The sequence below is a fragment of the Panicum virgatum genome, chromosome 7K, assembly GCF_016808335.1.
Source record: "Panicum virgatum strain AP13 chromosome 7K, P.virgatum_v5, whole genome shotgun sequence".
Classification (NCBI taxonomy): Eukaryota; Viridiplantae; Streptophyta; class Magnoliopsida; order Poales; family Poaceae; genus Panicum; species Panicum virgatum.
The window spans coordinates 20043504-20065317 of NC_053142.1; positions in this window are offsets into that span (position 1 = coordinate 20043504).

Genomic DNA, 21814 nt, shown 5'->3' on the forward strand with positions numbered 1-21814 from the left:
AAGTGGAACAAAACCATGCTTAATATGATTGGATGAAATTAATTTCCTCTACCATGTTTGTATAGATAGGTGCATACCTAGAATGGTTAATGAAACTAGAATCTGAAAGCTAAAATTTGAAATTAAGGACATACTCTTTGTTGCTTTTTAGCAAAAGAAACCATAGAACCTTTCCAAGCCTATCATGTCTAGATATGGAACTTCTATATACTCTTAGTCGGATCAGTCTTGCTGAGTATTAGTATACTCAGTCTTGTTGGTGACTTTGTTTTCAGGGATGACTTTGGAAAACCCAAACACTAGTTTGACTTGGCCTAGTGTTTTACCTCCTGGCTGGTCTATGGAGTGGGAACCGTCCCCGACTAGCAATGTTTTGGCTGAATGATGTCATGCTCGGGCTTACCATGGCATATACCCTACGACGTTTGTATATAGTCGTGTTTTAATTTCCGTTACCGAACTTCTAAAGTAGGCATAGCTTACTTTTAACTCTTTTAGAATCTTCTAAATAAGTTTGTAAAAGCTAGAACTTCAGTTTACTAGCTTCAAAACTCTGATGTAAATTACACCTCTTATCTATGTGATGTAAAATATTGTGGAATGTTGTATCTCTAACTCGCCTTCGTGCGGGACGTATACTTGTGTTATGATTGGATATTCAGTGGTTACATCGGGATGTTACCCGATAGACCAATGATTATACCGGTTGAGGTGCGCTTAGATGTTTAACGCACTCGAGCTGGTGTAATTCAAAGTGGTTCTGCCACAGTTGGTAGGCGCCAATAAGCATTTTTGGTGCCGTTGCCAGGGAAGGCATAGATTGAAGTACATAGGCAAAAGTTATGAACAAAATCGAAATTGGTATTCGCTTGCTAAATAGGCTAACTTTGCTTTGTTTTCTGTCTTTTGATATGAAAATAGGGTAGTGTATGACCAGTTTCGACTTGCCGCAAAATTTCATGCCTAATCCAGAGTCACTTTTGAGAAGAGTTCGTCCTCGTGTCATACCTCCTCAGATCTCACTCTCGGCAGCCGAACCAGTCATTCAAGCTCCCTCAGCTTCTCAAGCTATGGCCCATAAGACACTCCGTGATTACTCCACTCTGTCTGCTAATCAGGTCCCCACCGGGCCCAAGGTTAACACTGGAGGGGAGAATTTCGAGATCGAGACGGGTCTCATCACGATGGTGCAGGCCAGCCCTTTCTGTGGCAAGGCCAATGAGGATGCTAGTGCTCATCTCTAGCAGTTTTTGGAGCTCTGCAGTACTTTAGTTATCAAGGGAGTATCTCAGGATGCGATCCAGATCTGTTTGTTCCCGTTCTCTCTTCTGAGGAGAGCGAAATAATGGTTCTATGCTAACAAGATTGCTGTGGACACCTGGGACAAATGTGCCAAGGCATTCCTCGTGAAGTTTTTCCTGACAGGCAAGACCAATACTCTTCGTGGAAGAATTTCGAGCATCTAGCAGGCATTAAATGAGTCAATTCCTGAAGCTTGGGAGAGACTTTAGGAGTACATCCTTGCATGTCCGTACCATGGGATGGACAGTTGGCTCATTCTCTAGAACTTCTACAACGGGTGTGCGAGGCGAGGCCGGCTGCAGGGCGAGCGCGGTGTGCGAGGCGTGGACGGCGGCGGGGCGAGCGTGGTGTGCGAGGCAAGGCCGGCTGTGAAACCTCAGGTGTTAGCACATCTAATACAATCAATGTACCTTAGTTAAAGTTAAAAGAAACATTTGAGAAATTAATTCAAAAAGAAAGGATCAAATAAAAGACAAATCATACAAAAGAAATTAAAGGAAAAAGAAAAAGGAGTGGGAAGCTACTCAAATTTTATTTCAAAAATGTGCACAAAATTTTAGTTGGCTCATGAGAGGTGTTTCAATTGACATGTGCTCAATTGAACTTCAGCCAAAATCAATTCAAAAACTGAATAAAACTAAAGTCCTTTTGTGCAAATATGCAAATGTACCAATAGTTCAAAATGTGAGTTTCAAATGAAATTTTGCATAACACAAAAGTTGTAGATCTTGAAAAGTTATGCAAAAGTGGTATTCAACACTTTTCCATTTGAGCCCTCCAAATAGGAGAAAATTTTTTATTACCGAGAGGTCCCTGGAATTTCAGAAATCACAAATATGCCCTTATCTCCATCTCTCTCTTTCCCGGCCTGCTCTGTTCGCGCCGCCCGCCGTACGCCGCCGGTGGACTTCGTCCACCGCGCGCCCGCGGCCAAATGGACCCGGGGAAACCTCTCCACGCCACCTGGCCCGCCCCTTGGCGCCCTCCCACGCCCACACGCGTCCCAGGCCGCTCCCCGAGCCGCCACGACACCCCCAGCCATGCGCCGCGCCGCTGCCGCTCCGCCCGCTCGCCGTCGACTCGCCCAGGGCCAAATCGACCGCCCCCAGTCACTCCATTCCTCACCCAGGAGCTCTTTGGCCTATAAAGACCCCCAGAACCCCCACAGTCGCGCCCCTTCTTCCCCTTCTTCCTCCTCCCGCCGCTCCGCCATGGCCGCCGAGATCCAGCTCTCGCGGACCGGCTAGCCCAACCCCACATTGCCCCCTCCGACCACCGCAGCAGCTTCGCCACCTCCCAGTTAAGCTCCACGCGCGCGGAATCGAATCCAAACCCCCTCCCGAAGCCGTTCCCCTTTTGCGCCGCCGCCGGCGAGCTCAGGCTCACCGCGGACCGGCCAGCTCCGGGGAAGACCGAGCCCGACAGCTACCCCAGAAGCATCCACGAGCTCACGCGGTGCTCGTGCGTGCCCTGTTCCACTACCCCGAGCCCTCCTTCACCTCCAGCGCCGGCGAACCGAACAACCGACCCGCCATCAACGCCGACGAGCTCGAACCTGTGCTCCAAACGCTCGAACGTCGACCAGGGTAGGTGTTCCTCGATCCTTTCTCCCCCACGCGCCTCCCCGTGGCAGCCCCGGTAAGCCCTGCACCGCAGAACACCACCGGCAAGATGCCACGGCGGAGAAGGCCGGTGAAGGACCCGGTTGTAATTTCTTTTTTTCGTTCAAGGGTGTCTCTGCAAGTTTTACAGTGTATACCAGTGAACTTCTAAAATGCGAAACAAATCACAAAAAAATCAGAAAAATGCAAACTCAATTGATCTGGAATCCTTGTAACAAAATCTACAAATTTTGTAACATTCACATTTGCAGAAACTCAACCGAATTTAATCTAGGGAAAAGATTAAGAAAATCACCTTATGCATGTTCATGAAGTTCTGCTCATCAAATGACCTTGATTTTTGGATATGTTATCACTAATGGGATGCTAAGATCACAGTAAAAAGATGACACAAAACCAAAACAGTTATCATGTTAGAACAATCAAGATTCTCTAATCTGTTGTTAGCTTTCTCGATTTAATTCTGGAAAATATGCACATGAACTTGCTCTGGAATTTTTTACTGCGTGCATGTAAAACTAAAATACTGCTAATACCTAAATTTCAGATTTATTAGAGTTCATTTGCTATATACCATGATTTATGCTTGTTTAATCAACTTAATTCCTCGTATATAGTTGTTATGCTCAGAAAAATCCATATTTATTTCTGGAGTCTCTTTTTAGCTCTGTGTTCCTGTATAAAAATTTTGAGCTGCAGTTACTGAGTTTGGCTTGTCGAATAATCATGCTTAGCATCTTATGGCTAGGTTTACTATTTTTTGTTTTGAGTAATATACAATGTTTCTGGTCATGATTTTTGGGCATGATCTTGTTTAGAGTATGTTCTACCTGTAATAAAAAGTTCAGATGCAATACTGGTCAAATGCACCTTGAGAAATTTATGCAAACTCATGTTAAATTAACTGAATAATTAATTTATCATAGTGATTTAAATCTTGAAAAATTTTCTGGAGCATGCTTAACTCATGACTAGTCTCTGGTAAAAATTTGAGAACCAAATCCTTAGTGAAACTTTCTGTATAATTAATCCTAATTACAAGCTTGCTGTTTTTATTCTTTTTCTTACCTTAGTTACATAAGTGAATAAAATCTGGAAAAATTTCAGTGCTGAGTAGATGCTATGAAGTTGCTCTCGTAAAATTTGTAGCACCAGAACCCATATTAAACATTCTGTACAAAAAGATGAAGTAACTAGAGTGACCTACTGGCATGAATAGTTATAGTTTTTGCTTTATGGTTAAATGCTGAAATCTATACCATAAGTACTTATTTTGAATCTGAGTTACTTTAGTGTTCATCACTAGCTCTTTAGTAGTTGTGTTGTTAAGGAATAATGAAAGCATGCTATGTGTTGAAATTAAAAATGAAAACCCAAAACCCCACTCATTCATGAATAACCGTAGTTATGTTTGCTACTCTATAAACGATTGCCCATGCAATGAAATGTGAAATCGTCACTAAATTAACTTTCGTGGACTACAACTTTATCGTGAAGGAAAGAAATTGTATCCATGAATAACTCAAAATCTTGCATTGCATATAGAAACGGTTAACCTCGCGGACGGGGACTACGAACTGGTGCCCGCGGACTCTCGTGCGGAGCAGGAGGTTAATCTGAACTGTACTAACTTGTCTCAAGACCTGGGCCAAGCCCCAGAAGCTTTTCTGCCTGACAGTGCCCAAGAAGGCAAGCCCCGGAGCATAATCCCACTATTTTCCGAATTATCTTTCAGCTATCTATTTATTAATGTATTGTAATATTTTGTTTTCTGCATTTAAGTTTTCTAGGCGTTGATCGAAAACCTTAGATGCATGATCCCTAGGAACCGATGTTTGATACCGGATCTTTTTATCGACTAGTTGCCATGCTAAATAGGCCCGGTAGAAGTCGAGTGGTTCCCTGCCTCTCGCGAGCAAATAGGAATTGTACTGACTTTAATTCCTGTTGAAATGTAAGGACAACAGACGGGGTTGTGTAGTTGTGATACCCCGCTGGTATAGTCAAAAATGGCTAAGGTCGTGGTGTGTGGCTCATTTCGTTAAGCGTTTGAAAGTACTAGCCACATACCGAGAAATATGGTAATCGGTAAGCTTAAGTACCTGATTGGACCGGCGAGTGGAACGACCATTCACCCTCTTGGTAGAAGTAGGGTTTATATTTTTGTCGCGACGTACGGGTGCAGAGTGGTCGGACTCTGTAGTCGGGGAGGGTGACCTGGATCCACGGACTGGAAAGAAAGGGGAAAAGTAGCGTGGGCGGGAGCGAAGTCGATCCCCATGCGTGTGGTCTAGGTTCCCCTGGCCAGGTTGAAATTCGATTTGGAATCGTCCGCCTCTCACGGCATGAGATTGCTTAATGATTTCGGTCACATAGAGTAACAAGTGGAACATGATGATGATAATACTGCTGGTTGATTAAATGATTGCTCTACCACGTTTGTGTAGAGTTAGTTGCAAACTTAGAATGGTTAAATTTAACTAGAATCTGGCTAAGTAAAACCGGAAAGTAAGGATCAACTCTTAGCGGCATTTTTGGCAAACAAACCCCACCAACCAAAAAGCCTTGCATGTCTAGTTATCGGACTATGTTATATCCGGAGACGGGTCAGTCTTGCTGAGTATTAGTATACTCAGCCTTGCTTGTGGCACTATTTTTCAGGTACTAACTTTGAAGATCTGTTTGCAAGTCTTACTTGGCCTTGTACTCTGCCTCCGGGTTGGTCTGTTGAGTGGGATGGCCCTTCGGCTGGTGCTAATCACCCTCCCGCTGAGTGACGCATTTCGTACGGGCTTTACCGATGCGTCACGTTATTTCGTTAGTTATCTTTTAATGCTTCCGCTGAACATTGAGACCTGAATAATTTGAGGAGTTGGAACTCCGTAGTACTTCGCTAGTCTGAACATGGTTTGTAATAAATTTTCTTTCCGCTGAAATCACTCTGAGAGGTATGAAATGGTTTGTGTTGTAATCTCTGGGCTCACCTTCATGTGAGTGTTGTCTGCTGATCCTGGAATAGCGTGGCTTTTATCGAGGCTTCACTCGAGGAACTACCGGTGAGTGCCAAATTGGGTCAGAGTTGCTTAGCAACAAAGATCAGTGCACCCGGGCCCAGTAGTTTTGGGTGGTTCCGCCACAGCTGGCATCAGAGCTCGCAGACAGCCTACCAGAGATGGCAACCTAGGTTTTCACAACAACAACTTAAAACTTGACTCCAAAGCTACTAAAATTTTTTTGAAAGAGTTTAGGATCTCCAAGGACAAGTCTACGTAAAGCCCTAGGGAATCTTATGGGTATAATCAGGTGGCTTATTTGTATGGCTAACTTCCAGCACGTTACTTTTCAGTATTTAAATTCTGTAATCTAAATTCTGCAACTACATCATCGCCACGAAGGTATGCTTACTCAGTCAGCTGAGGGAGTCTGACCTTCCCGTCGGTGATGCGAGCCGAACGCTGGAGCTCAAGCAGTGGCCTACTTGAGCTGCTGCCCATATACCAACTTCGGTTGAATATATGGGGAGTAATGGTTCGAAATTGGAATTCAATTCCCCGTCAAAGACGGTACTCAGTCAATACGTTGTTTCGATAACGTATGCTTAACGTTGTCCATACGGCGGTAATGGTATGGATGCCGATTCTATAGTGATCGGTAATGTATAGGGACGCTTTTGTGAGTGCTGGCACGAAAGGTTCATTTTATATGCTGTCAATCTTCTGCAGGTACGCTAACTCGAAATCGAATTATAGGCTATCTAGCTATATCGAGTAGCTATATAGTGAGAGACGTAATGTGTATGCCACCAAAGTCATCGCGTAAGACCAAGGTTACTTGGCAATTTTTCCTTGGTGAGGACGTATAGGTTCTGCATTCATTCTCAAAAAGGTTAGCAAATAAATCTCTGGAGAAATCGCAAGCAAATCAGCTAAAATACTATCCTAAGGAGCATCCAGAAAGTCTGCAACCTGGTTTCCACGAATTTTAACCTTCTGTTAAGTCACTCAAATCGACTTGGGGTAGTAAGACTAAATGATGTTTCCTAAGTTATCAAGCTGCTGTAAAAATTTGAAAATTTTTGAAGCCTTCTAGCATGGTATTTGTATTTTTGGATCAACCCTGTGTAAAACTGTTAACTCTGAACAGTCTATACAACTGAAATTTTTCGACCTTTATAAGTTGTTCAAACTAAAAATCGTTCAACATGAAAGTTGTAAACAACTAAGTGATGAACTTACCATAAAAATTTGAAAAAATTTTGACGTCTGTGTTGAGAGTTATAGTCAAAATACACCCTCTCTGGACACTCAGTTTTCCTGGTTGACGTCACTCTGAATACCTGAGCATATCACCCCCATGGAGTCCGAATTGATCTTAGTGGTGACTAGATGAATTGTTCCTTAATATCATAGGGATCTTGTGTAAATTTTTGAGAATTTTTGAATCAAGTTCTCGACAGTTTTGGCCATTTCTTTCACTATTCCAGAGTTAGTAGTTCTTGTTACCATCAGCTGATCCATCGGTCTTTTGTTGGGACAGATGGAAGAGCTGCTGGTCGTTGACGCGCAGGGGCACGTGCACTCCGCTTGCCTGCACTGGGACGGGTTTCCCCGCCGTCTTTGGGAGCTTTTGAGTGCAGCCGGTTACCTCCAGCCACCGGTTTACGATGGCCACGAGTTTGTGGAGGACGGAGTTCGTCGCTGCAGTGTGACGATGGTGATCCCGCAGCACCCGCTCAACGGGTGGGAGCCGATCGTGACTCAGATGGTCGGCCACTACCTGCTGGACACTTGGGAGCTTACCGCCATGAGGGCGATGACCACCTTTTGCTCTTTGCGCCCTCTGGAGGTGGTTCTGACCGCGTTCGGGTTGTTTCCTGCACCTGACCCGGCAGACCCGCTTTGGCTCGACCGGATGGCACACGTGGACGTGGTCGCTACCCTTGACCTGGTCGGGGCACTTCGGACTACAGCGATGTGCTTGGACGGCCTCTACAGGCTTCACACTTACCAGAGTTACGCCGTCGTTCAGTTGGTGGACCACGCTCAGGCCTTGCACCTGGCGGTCCAGCTGAGAGATGGGCAGCTTCAGGAGGCTAGTACCGAGCTTGAGAGCAGGGCTACTCTTATCGCCCAGCTCCACGGCCAGGTTCACGAGCTTCAGGACACTGTGTCGGATCGTGACGCCACGATCAACTTCCTGGAGGACCAGTTTCACGACTTGCAGCTTGAGATGGACGAGGCCCAGGGGCAGCTCCACGCGATACAGCACGCGCAGGATGCCCTTCACGCACCTCCAGACGAGATGCAGGTGGACGAGGAAGACGAGCCCCAGGAGATCGAGGGCTTTTCAGAGATGGACTCCGAGGACCAGGCGCCGCAGCCCGCACCGGTTGAGGTTCACACTCCCGCGGCGAGTGAGGCATCGGTCAACATGTAGACCGAGGCGCTGTTTCTTAGCTTTTGTAGACTCCTCTTAGTGTGGCCTACTTTTGGATCATGGCTACTAGGCTAACTTAGAGTTGAGTAACCCCCTTAGTACTGATGTTAGGAGTGACCAAGTAGAAATGAGAGAACGATGGATGTAATGAACCCCTAATGCTACTAGTGTTAATTATCAGTGATCTGCAAAAAGCTGAAGGCAGCAGCTAGTTCGAATTTTTATCCTCTTTTCCTTTCGGATTTAGCTCCTGAGTTGAATACCAAAGTTGTTCCAAATTTCATCAGGAACCTGCTCGCAAAATTTCAGCCCAAACGGATTGGTATTGCAGGAGATAATCGCAAATTACAGAAGCTCTGTTTTCTGTGAAGCAGAAAAACCAGAGGAGGAGTAATTGAATTTTTCGACTAACCTACTCTGGAAATCTGACTTTGTGATGACTACCAAAGTTGTAGATCATGAAATTTCCTATCTCTTGTAAAAATTTCAAGTCCATAGCATGTACCGAACTCCAGTTATGAGCGTTTTCGTATCGCTGGTTTTGCTGCACAACCTGATTAAGCAATTTCCAGTATTTCCATGTCATTTTGAGTTGTATATTCCATTTGAAATGATGATAATGATGAGCCTAATACAAAAGTACTCACATTTCAGATGGTTGGATCAACTCGAGGCACCCCTAGTGGTTTTGGAGCCGGAGGGAATGGCGATCCACCTCCACCTCCTCCACCAGTGGGTATTGCTGAGGTTCTTGCTGCCCAGACAGAGATTTTGCGGCAGTTGGTTCAAGCTCAGCAACAACCGCGGGGTGGGCATCATGCTCATCACGCACAAGAAGCGAGCTACCAAGATTTCCTCAGTACTCAGCCTCCGCTGTTCAATAAAGCGGATGAGCCTCTGGACGCTGACGCTTGGATTCGCACGATCGAGTCCAAGTTTTCTCTATTGACTACTCCTTGTTCCGAAGCGAACAAGACTCGCTACGCCGCGCAGCAGCTTCGCGGATCAGCTCGTATGTGGTGGGATCATTACCACGGGATGCTACCGGCTGATCATGTATTGAATTGGAATGAGTTCAAATTGGCTTTTCGAGACCATCATATTCCAGCTGGACTTCTTGACCGTAAGCTCAACGAGTTCTTGGCCTTGACTCAGGGCACTCGTACCGTGGTGCAGTATGCTCAAGTATTCCATCAATTGTGTCAGTATGCTGGACATCATGCCGATACCGACGCTAAGAAGCGTGAACGCTTCCGTCGAGGCCTTAGCACCAAGTTGCAAGAAAGGCTAAACCTTGTCCGTGCGGACTCATTCAATGAATTGGTGAATATGGCAATATCTCAGGAGGATCTTATTTATGCACACCGTGCTGAAAAGAAGCGCAAGGCACCTGCTGGACCCTCGAGTGCCTCTGCACCGAGGTATCGTATTGTGCAGAATAGCCCACCCGCACTCTCTCAGAAGGCCCCTCCGCCAGGGCGTTGGATTATTCGACCTCCTCAACAGCAGCAGACTCGATTCGGGTTTCCTCAGCAAGCTCGATTTGCACCTCAGCAGCAGCAGAACGGCCCTAGGCCGAATACTCAGCCAGCCGCTCGCCCTGATAATAATAACCGCTGTTTCCGATGCGGGAGTCCAGATCACTTTGCCAAGATGTGCCCCCAGGCGGGACAAACTCAAGGGCAGGCTTCTCGCAGGAACGATCAAAATAAGGGCAAGAGGCAAACCATTCAAGTCAGGCAGGGCCGACTTAACTTCACCAACCTTGCTGAACTTCCCGAGGGAGCACCAATCATGTCGGGTACATTCTCTATAAACCATCACCCCGCAGTTATCTTATTCGATTCTGGTGCATCTCATAGCTTCATTAATTCTAAGTTTGGAGCAAAAGTTGGTTTAGATTTTTGCCACACCAAAGGCTCTTATATGATATCTACTCCTGGTGGTAAAATAGCATCCAACCAAATGGTTAGAACAGCACCGCTTAAGTTGGGTAGTAGAACGATTTCAACCGAGTTAATCCTTTTACCACTAGAAGGAATTGATGTTATTTTGGGAATGGAATGGATGAAAAGACATGGGGTAGTGTTAGATATCTCTTCCCGAGCTGTCGAAATAAATTCTCCAACTCATGGTCATTCGGTTCTATATTTACCTCATCACCAATGCAACAACTCTTGTGCCTATGCCATGAAAGATATTCGTCTCGAAGATATTCCGGTAGTCCGTGAGTATGCAGATGTGTTTCCGGACGATTTACCTGGTATGCCGCCAGACCGGGATATCGAATTTATCATTGAACTTCAGCCTGGTACAGCCCCTATTTCAAAAAGGCCGTATCGAATGCCGCCTAAAGAATTAGCCGAACTAAAAATCCAGCTGCAAGAACTTCTGGACAAGGGTTTTATTCGCCCAAGTGCTTCACCTTGGGGTTGCCCAGCATTGTTCGTAAAGAAGAAGGATGACAGTCTGAGGTTGTGTGTTGACTACCGGCCTCTCAATGCGGTGACCATCAAAAATAAATATCCACTTCCCCGCATTGATGTACTATTTGATCAATTGGCTGGAGCAAAGATTTTCTCCAAGATTGATCTTCGTTCGGGTTATCATCAAATTAAAATCCGGCCTTGCGATATTCCCAAGACCGCCTTCTCAACCCGATATGGTCTCTATGAATATTTGGTTATGTCTTTCGGTCTCACCAATGCTCCGGCTTATTTTATGTATCTCATGAACTCGGCATTTATGCCGGAACTTGACAAGTTTGTCGTGGTCTTTATTGACGACATTCTGATCTATTCCAAAGATGAGGCAGAACATGAGCAACATCTGCGCATTGTTCTTCAACGTCTCAGAGATCATAAGCTGTACGCAAAATTCTCCAAGTATGAATTCTGGCTGGACAGTCAAATTTCTGGGTCACACTATATCTAGTGAAGGCATTTCAGTTGATCCCAGCAAAGTACAAGAAGTGATGGACTGGAAACCTCCTACTTCAGTTCATCAGATCCGCAGTTTTCTCGGCTTGGCGGGGTATTACCGCAGATTTATTCCGGACTTCTCCAGAATTGCTAGGCCCATGACAGAACTACTAAGAAAAGATGTCAAGTTTAAATGGAACACGAAGTGTGATGAAGCATTCCATACATTGAGAGCACATCTAACCACTGCACCAGTCTTGGCTCAACCTGACAACAATAAACCATACGACATTTAATGTGATGCTTCAGGCACTGGTCTTGGTTGTGTTCTAATGCAAGACAATCGGGTGATAGCTTATGCTTCCCGAGCTCTTCGGCCACACGAGCTAAATTATCCCACTCATGATCTGGAACTAGCCGCCGTTATTCATGCTCTCAAGCTTTGGAGACATTATCTTATGGGCACTCATTGCAATATCTATACCGACCATAAGAGTCTCAAATACATTTTCACTCAAAGTGAGCTGAATATGAGGCAACGAAGATGGCTGGAATTAATCAAAGATTATGATCTGGAGGTTCATTATCATCCGGGCAAGGCGAATGTTGTAGCCGATGCGCTCAGTCGCAAGGTTCACTGCAATTGCCTTTCAATGGAGTCATATAATGACACATTGTGTGCTGAAATGCAAAGGCTGAAATTAGAAATTATTCCTCAGGGCTCTTTGAATCATATTTCGGTGGAACCGACACTCTATGACCAGGTCATCATGGCACAATTACACGACAAAAGTGTTGGTATCATCAAGCAGCAAGTAGTAGAAGGTGAAAATAAATATAAGTGTTTCCGAGTGGACCATAAAGGAATTTTGTGGTTCGAGGATCGCCTAGTCGTTCCCAAGAATCCTGATCTGCGGAAACAAATCCTGGACGAAGCACATCTCTCTAAATTTTCTATTCATCCGGGTAGCACCAAGATGTACCAAGATCTCAGACAAAATTTTTGGTGGACTCGCATGAAGAGAGAGATTGCCAAATATGTCGCAGAATGTGACACCTGCCAGAGAGTGAAAGCTAGTCACTTGAAAGTTGCTGGAACTCTCCAACCTCTACCAATTCCATCTTGGAAATGAGAAGATATCAGCATGGATTTCATTGTGGGCTTACCAAATACTTCTCAGCACCATGATTCCATTTGGGTCATTGTTGATAGGCTCACAAAGACTGCTCATTTTATTCCAGTGCATACTGAATATCGAGCCAAGAAATATGCTGAGATCTATATGGATCGGATTGTCAGCCTACACGGTATACCCAAAACAATTATATCGGATCGTGGTCCTCAGTTTGTGGCAAGGTTTTGGGAGCAACTCCAAGAGGCTCTCGGAACTAAATTAATTCGAAGCTCAGCTTACCATCCACAGACTGACGGACAGACCGAAAGGGTTAATCAAATTCTTGAAGATATGCTTCGAGCATGTGTCATCCATTATGACAAGAACTGGGACAAATGTTTATCCTTGGCGGAGTTTTCTTATAACAACAGCTATCAGGCCAGTCTGAAGATGGCACCCTTCGAGGCCTTGTATGGTCGACGGTGTCGAACCCCTTTGAGTTGGTCCCAGACTGGAGAGCGTCAAATCTTTGGACCTGAATTAGTGGTCGAGGCAGAAGAGAAAGTAAAAATAGTACAAGCAAATCTCCGAGCAGCCCAGTCTCGGCAAAAGAGTTATTTCGATAAAAGAAGGGATCCGTTGAAGTTCATGGTTGGTAATCACGTCTATTTACGAGTGTCCCCAACTCGAGGCGTTCAACGTTTCGGAGTCAGGGGTAAGCTCGCACCTCGTTATGTCGGGCCATATGAAATCATTGAAGAATGTGGACCCGTGGCTTATCGTTTGCGACTTCCTTCAAGACTTGCCGCCATCCATAATGTTTTCCACATATCACAACTCAAGAAATGTGTTCGAGTTCCTACGGAAATCATTGATCAACAGGAAATTTTAGTGGAGCCCGATCTCTCATATACCGAATATCCACTCAGAATTCTGGATCAAAAAGAGAGAGGTACTCGCCGAAAGGTGGTAAAAATATATAAAATTCAGTGGTCTCATCACACTGAAGAAGAAGCCACTTGGGAGACGGAGGATTATCTTAATCGACACTATCCGGGTTTCCTTAGCTCTACCTCAGGTATATCATTTTCCCCACCTCAATTCAATCATCCAATCTCGGGACGAGATTCTTGTTAAGGGGGGTAGGTTGTGACACCTCAGGTGTTAGCACATCTAATACAATCAATGTACCTTAGTTAAAGTTAAAAGAAACATTTGAGAAATTAATTCAAAAAGAAAGGATCAAATAAAAGACAAATCATACAAAAGAAATTAAAGGAAAAAGAAAAAGGAGTGGGAAGCTACTCAAATTTTATTTCAAAAATGTGCACAAAATTTTAGTTGGCTCATGAGAGGTGTTTCAATTGACATGTGCTCAATTGAACTTCTGCCAAAATCAATTCAAAAACTGAATAAAACTAAAGTCCTTTTGTGCAAATATGCAAATGTACCAATAGTTCAAAATGTGAGTTTCAAATGAAATTTTGCATAACACAAAAGTTGTAGATCTTGAAAAGTTATGCAAAAGTGGTATTCAACACTTTTCCATTTGAGCCCTCCAAATAGGAGAAAATTTTTGATTACCGAGAGGTCCCTGGAATTTCAGAAATCACAAATATGCCCTTATCTCCATCTCTCTCTTTCCCGGCCTGCTCTGTTCGCGCCGCCCGCCGTACGCCGCCGATGGACTTCGTCCACCGCGCGCCCGCGGCCAAATGGACCCGGGGAAACCTCTCCACGCCACCTGGCCCGCCCCTTGGCGCCCTCCCACGCCCACACGCGTCCCAGGCCGCTCCCCGAGCCGCCACGACACCCCCAGCCATGCGCCGCGCCGCTGCCGCTCCGCCCGCTCGCCGTCGACTCGCCCAGGGCCAAATCGACCGCCCCCAGTCACTCCATTCCTCACCCAGGAGCTCTTTGGCCTATAAAGACCCCCAGAACCCCCACAGTCGCGCCCCTTCTTCCCCTTCTTCCTCCTCCCGCCGCTCCGCCATGGCCGCCGAGATCCAGCTCTCGCGGACCCGCTAGCCCAACCCCACATTGCCCCCTCCGACCACCGCAGCAGCTTCGCCACCTCCCAGTTAAGCTCCATGCGCGCGGAATCGAATCCAAACCCCCTCCCAAAGCCGTTCCCCTTTTGCGCCGCCGCCGGCGAGCTCAGGCTCACCGCGGACCGGCCAGCTCCGGGGAAGACCGAGCCCGACAGCTACCCCAGAAGCATCCACGAGCTCACGCGGTGCTCGTGCGTGCCCTGTTCCACTACCCCGAGCCCTCCTTCACCTCCAGCGCCGGCGAACCGAACAACTGACCCGCCATCAACGCCGACGAGCTCGAACCTGTGCTCCAAACGCTCGAACGTCGACCAGGGTAGGTGTTCCTCGATCCTTTCTCCCCCACGCGCCTCCCCGTGGCAGCCCCGGTAAGCCCTGCACCGCAGAACACCACCGGCAAGATGCCACGGCGGAGAAGGCCGGCGAAGGACCCGGTTGTAATTTCTTTTTTTCGTTCAAGGGTGTCTCTGCAAGTTTCACAGTGTATACCAGTGAACTTCTAAAATGCGAAACAAATCACAGAAAAATCAGAAAAATGCAAACTCAATTGATCTTGAATCCTTGTAACAAAATCTACAAATTTTGTAACATTCACATTTGCAGAAACTCAACCGAATTTAATCTAGGGAAAAGATTAAGAAAATCACCTTATGCATGTTCATGAAGTTCTGCTCATCAAATGACCTTGATTTTTGGATATGTTATCACTAATGGGATGCTAAGATCACAGTAAAAAGATGACACCAAACCAAAACATTTATCATGTTAGAACAATCAAGATTCTCTAATCTGTTGTTAGCTTTCTCGATTTAATTCTGGAAAATATGCACATGAACTTGCTCTGGAATTTTTTACTGCGTGCATGTAAAACTAAAATACTGCTAATACCTAAATTTCAGATTTATTAGAGTTCAGTTGCTATATACCATGATTTATGCTTGTTTAATCAACTTAATTCCTCGTATATAGTTGTTATGCTCAGAAAAATCCATATTTATTTCTGGAGTCTCTTTTTAGCTCTGTGTTCCTGTCTAAAAATTTTGAGCTGCAGTTACTGAGTTTGGCTTGTCGAATAATCATGCTTAGCATCTTATGGCTAGGTTTACTATTTTTTGTTTTGAGTAATATACAACGTTTCTGGTCATGATTTTTGGGCATGATCTTGTTTAGAGTATGTTCTACCTGTAATAAAAAGTTCAGATGCAATACTAGTCAAATGCACCTTGAGAAATTTATGCAAACTCATCTTAAATTAACTGAATAATTAATTTATCATAGTGAGTTAAATCTTGAAAAATTTTCTGGAGCATCCTTAACTCATAACTAGTCTCTGGTAAAAATTTGAGAACCAAATCCTTAGTGAAACTTTCTGTATAATTAATCCTAATTACAAGCTTGCTATTTTTATTCTTTTTCTTACCTTAGTTACATAAGTGAATAAAATCTGGAAAAATTTCAGTGCTGAGTAGATGCTATGAAGTTGCTCTCGTAAAATTTGTAGCACCAGAACCCATATTAAACATTCTGTACAAAAAGATGAAGTAACTAGAGTGACCTACTGGCATGAATAGTTATAGTTTTTGCTTTATGGTTAAATGCTGAAATCTATACCATAAGTACTTATTTTGAATCTGAGTTACTTTAGTGTTCATCACTAGCTCTTTAGTAGTTGTGTTGTTAAGGAATAATGAAAGCATGCTATGTGTTGAAATTAAAAATGAAAACCCAAAACCCCACTCATTCATGAATAACCGTAGTTATGTTTGCTACTCTATAAACGATTGCCCATGCAATGAAATGTGAAATCGTCACTAAATTAACTTTCGTGGACTACAACTTTATCGTGAAGGAAAAAAATTGTATCCATGAATAACTCAAAATCTTGCATTGCATATAGAAACGGTTAACCTCGCGGACGGGGACTACGAACTGGTGCCCGCGGACTCTCGTGCGGAGCAGGAGGTTAATCTGAACTGTACTAACTTGTCTCAAGACCTGGGCCAAGAACCAGAAGCTTTTCTGCCTGACAGTGCCCAAGAAGGCAAGCCCCGGAGCATAATCCCACTATTTTCCGAATTATCTTTCAGCTATCTATTTATTAATGTATTGTAATATTTTGTTTTCTGCATTTAAGTTTTCTAGGCGTTGATCGAAAACCTTAGATGCATGATCCCTAGGAACCGATGTTTGATACCGGATCTTTTTATCGACTAGTTGCCATGCTAAATAGGCCCGGTAGAAGTCGAGTGGTTCCCTGCCTCTCGCGAGCAAATAGGAATTGTACTGACTTTAATTCCTGTTGAAATGTAAGGACAACAGGCGGGGTTGTGTAGTTGTGATACCCCGCTGGTATAGTCAAAAATGGCTAAGGTCGTGGTGTGTGGCTCATTTCGTTAAGCGTTTGAAAGTACTAGCCACATATCGAGAAATATGGTAATCGGTAAGCTTAAGTACCTGATTGGACCGGCGAGTGGAACGACCATTCACCCTCTTGGTAGAAGTAGGGTTTATATTTTTGTCGCGACGTACGGGTGCAGAGTGGTCGGACTCTGTAGTCGGGGAGGGTGACCCGGATCCACGGACTGGAAAGAAAGGGGAAAAGTAGCGTGGGCGGGAGCAAAGTCGATCCCCATGCGTGTGGTCTAGGTTCCCCTGGCCAGGTTGAAATTTGATTCGGAATCGTCCGCCTCTCACGGCATGAGATTGCTTAATGATTTCGGTCACATAGAGTAACAAGTGGAACATGATGATGATAATACTGCTGGTTGATTAAATGATTGCTCTACCACGTTTGTGTAGAGTTAGTTGCAAACTTAGAATGGTTAAATTCAACTAGAATCTGGCTAAGTAAAACCGGAAAGTAAGGATCAACTCTTAGCGGCATTTTTGGCAAACAAACCCCACCAACCAAAAAGCCTTGCATGTCTAGTTATCGGACTATGTTATATCCGGAGACGGGTCAGTCTTGCTGAGTATTAGTATACTCAGCCTTGCTTGTGGCACTATTTTTCAGGTACTAACTTTGAAGATCTGTTTGCAAGTCTTACTTGGCCTTGTACTCTGCCTCCGGGTTGGTCTGTTGAGTGGGATGGCCCTTCGGCTGGTGCTAATCACCCTCCCGCTGAGTGACGCATTTCGTACGGGCTTTACCGATGCGTCACGTTATTTCGTTAGTTATCTTTTAATGCTTCCGCTGAACATTGAGACCTGAATAATTTGAGGAGTTGGAACTCCGTAGTACTTCGCTAGTCTGAACATGGTTTGTAATAAATTTTCTTTCCGCTGAAATCACTCTGAGAGGTATGAAATGGTTTGTGTTGTAATCTCTGGGCTCACCTTCGTGTGAGTGTTGTCTGCTGATCCTGGAATAGCGTGGCTTTTATCGAGGCTTCACTCGAGGAACTACCGGTGAGTGCCAAATTGGGTCAGAGTTGCTTAGCAACAAAGATCAGTGCACCCGGGCCCAATAGTTTTGGGTGGTTCCGCCACACCGGCTGTGACGGCGGGACACGGCGGCGGTTGATGGTCTCGGCGGGCTTTCCTTTTTTAAATTTTTTTATACCATTTACCGAGGCGGGCATGAAAACTGCCTCGGTTAATGCCATGATTAACCGTGACGTTGGCTCCGAGGCAGCTGCAAAAACCGCCTCGGTTAATGCTTTTTGTCCGTCTCGGTAAAGATTTGTGTAGTAATGATTAGTTTGTATTCTTAGCATATATACTCCAGCAAAAGGAGATCTGTATTCGATCAGCGCTTACTTGTAAACTCCTTTACTAATAGAAACGGCACAATCTTGTGGCTGTTCGTTCAAAAAAAACTAATTTTTGTTGCATTGATTGAACATTCTAAAGGAGTCCAAAATGAAGTTCTATATTGTCTTCTGGTGCATATTTTGTGTAGTTGTGGATCCGGTTACTAATGGGGTAAGGACTTTCTACCTTATAAATCTGAAGAGCTACGACCAATTGAATCTGGCATGGTTGAATCAAATAAATCTCATTCTGTCACATGTTTCATTCTTCCTTTGGCCTACTTTTCTAAACCTTATGATGTCCATCTCTCCTGGAGAACGGTGTGGAAAGCACCCTAGGTTATGCCGACTTAGTGTATGTTGACATAAAATCTGGTCAACACATTGAATGTGCTAGAACGCACAGATAGCAAAAGGATTAGATAGTTGTGACTTTTCTATGACCGGTCAGACCAGTTCCCTCGGGATGGAATCGGTTGTCAGAAGAGGATAAGGGCCACATTTATGTGACGGAGGATGACTATAGTTTTATGAGCAAACCAGCAAAGGATAACCAATGCGCTTAAGTGATGAAGAACAACTAGTTTACGAGCTAACTAGCAAAGGTAGATTAATAGCAAGTGTTGGTGTTTTATCGGCAAGTCTACCTAGGGATCCTTTAAGGTAGTAGATTTTGGGCAGGGAGTCGCCGAGGTCAGGAACACAGTGGTGCAAGCAATACATGGTTTAGACAGGTTCGGGCCACGAGTTGTGTGGTTTGTATTGCCTGAGGATTGGTATACATTGGAGGGGTCCCTGCCTGCCCTTGTATAGCCTGGGGGATAGGGTTACATGAAACCCTAGATCGATATGAGCCTAGGAGTCCCTCTCGTGTACTACTCGAGTAGTCAGCTTGAGTAGTTTCCTTATATACCGACTAATTCTAAATCTACACGAATACTTTACATGATGTATGAATATGGGACATGCTCCAGCTCATATCTCATATAGATCCATGCCACGTTAGGTATCCTGTGGCTCTGGGTCTGACAACAAGAGAGGTTGGAAGAGAGATTTATGGTTTAGGAGATAAAAAGTAGATGCATGATCGACTGAGTTGCTCTCAATTGGCTATGGCCCTTCATAAATATAGGGTGGGGAGGTCTGAACCTAATAGGAGCCGAAACCTATACAAATCCCATATTAAAATACAACTCCTAACTCGGATTGGGCTCTTTCCACTGGTCTGACTGATCCTCTAACCGATCTAACCACTGGATCGGTCTGACAAGTCTGACCTAGGTGTAGGTCTTCCTAGAGCCATAACTTCCCTATCCGGACTTCAAATTGGACATTCTATATATACATTTCTATCATCTTAACAAGATCTACACAATGATGTAGTGCAATTAATAATTTGGCATTATTTTCTAGACCAGTTGTTGATGGTCCTTAAGTGCGAAATATGACCGTCAACTAGACTCAATAATAAAGGAAAACTATGCACCTTACTCACATATTTGTATCACTAGCCTAGTTCCATAGTTATTTTGGAGTTTGACCATTTCAGATGAGCAAGAGCGGAATAAGACAAAAACATGCAGCAGACACCACAAGAACACGTAGAAGATTGCAACCGGCGTCACACAGTTACAAGGAGGGCTCACCTGGCAGAGAAAATGGGGCCGCCACGCAAGATACACCCGAGGATAATGTTCAGGGCCCATGTGTCTGCGAGCCAGGAAAGGTTGAGCCAGGGAGCGCCACCAGGGAGGCGCCGACCCCTGGGGTCGGCCGACCCTGGACGTGATCCCGTCCAGGTGCACTTTGGGGAAACATGCCTCCTACTCTTCCCGATCATCGAGGATAAGGTTACCATACTTAGTTTTGGCACAAGGAGTCTCTCTCTCTTGCTCTTAGGCTAGTGGAGCTAAGCTAGTACTCTTCTCTTGGCGAATCAAGTCGTCTTCGGAGTCGGAGAGCAGTCCTTGGCTTCTGGTATGGCTGTGTATTCTATTTGTTTGCACTCTATTCATAATATAGAGCTTTGCCATGGTTGTTATGCTATCTCTATAGTTTATCATTACATTCTTTGGTTATTCATGAGTTATGCTAAGGATATGATTAGGCTAGATGATTCGGGTACGGATATCGGTTCGTTGTGCTTTCAGGCTTGCCCTAACTCATTGCTCGTCCATCCGAAGGGTTGGAGTTCTGGGGGAGCTAGGGTAGTGACCTCATACATAGGCGTGGTGCTTGGGTATGCAGGATCCTTTGGATATGACCATCCTCCATAATGTGACTGGGGTAGACGGCAGGTGGTGACAGCCATTTCCATTCGTTGTAACAGCTGTGTTGCAATTAGTGCACTCCTCAATATTCAGGTTTGGTGTAGGAGTTTATGCAAAAGATGTAACGGGACTGGATGCACTCGAGTGCGGGACATTCTCCCCGGTATCCCACTTCCCTGGCACCTGCAGCCCTAACCATGTGCTAACATAACCCTTGCTTTGAATAGATGCACTAGGACGCTCTAACCTAGCCTAAGCTCCAGCTGACTTAACATAGGATAGTTTAGTTCGTTCTTTTGTTCTTTCTCTCTTTTATTCCTTTCTTCCTTGAGAGTTGGCTCATGTCACTTTACCCTTGCTTATTTCTTTATCATGACTTACCCCTGTCAGAGTATGCCTATTGCTTAAGGCACAATGTCATGATTATTGCTAAGTACAATAGCTTTGCCACTGCCATCCTTTGGGAAAATATAAATAATGATACTCTTACTCTCCGGGTGAAGTGCTACAACGGTATATCCGTGCACTTGCGGATCCTTTCCGTAATCATTAAGTTATACCACAAGAGTGGCATTTCCTGGCGATGTTGCTATGGGAATTAACATGCCCCTAGTGATGATGCTAAGAAATATCAACAAGCATTTCTGGTGCCGTTGCCGGGGATGGCATGTGAACAAAGATATTGTCCTAGTATTAATCTAGGCTTTGTACTTAAGGTATGGTCACTGCTATTTCTGGTTAATGTCACTTTATGTCTTCTTTTATCTTGTTGTTTGAAAGAAGACAGGGGTAGTGTATGACCGGTTTCTCCCTGCCGGAAAACTACACTGAAAAATCCAGAGAAGCACATGAGAAGGACATGACCTCGCGTCGTCCCTCCTCCGGCTATTCTCCCGGCACAGGAACCCATTCTTTAGACACCAATCGTACTTGAAGCTATGGATGAGAAGACTCTTTGTGAGTTTTCCATCCCCTCCATCGCCAATGTGGCTACTGGACCCAGCGTCAATGTTGGGGATGTGTATTTTGAGCTCAAGTCCAGCCTCATCAACATGGTGCAGGTTAGCCCGTTCTGTGGCAAGCCAAATGAGGACATCAACGCACATCTGCAGAATTTTTTGGGGCTCTGCGACACCGTAGTCATATGGGGGGTCGCCGCCGATGCCATCAAGCTTCGTCTGTTTCCCTTCTCCCTGCTGGGGAAGGCGAAATAGTGGTTTTACATGGAAAAGGCCATCGACACCTGGGATAATTGCTCCAAGGCGTTCCTCGCAAAGTTCTTGCCGCTGGGCAAAACAAATGCCCAACTTAACCATTAAGAAAGGATCCGCAAGCTTTCTATGTT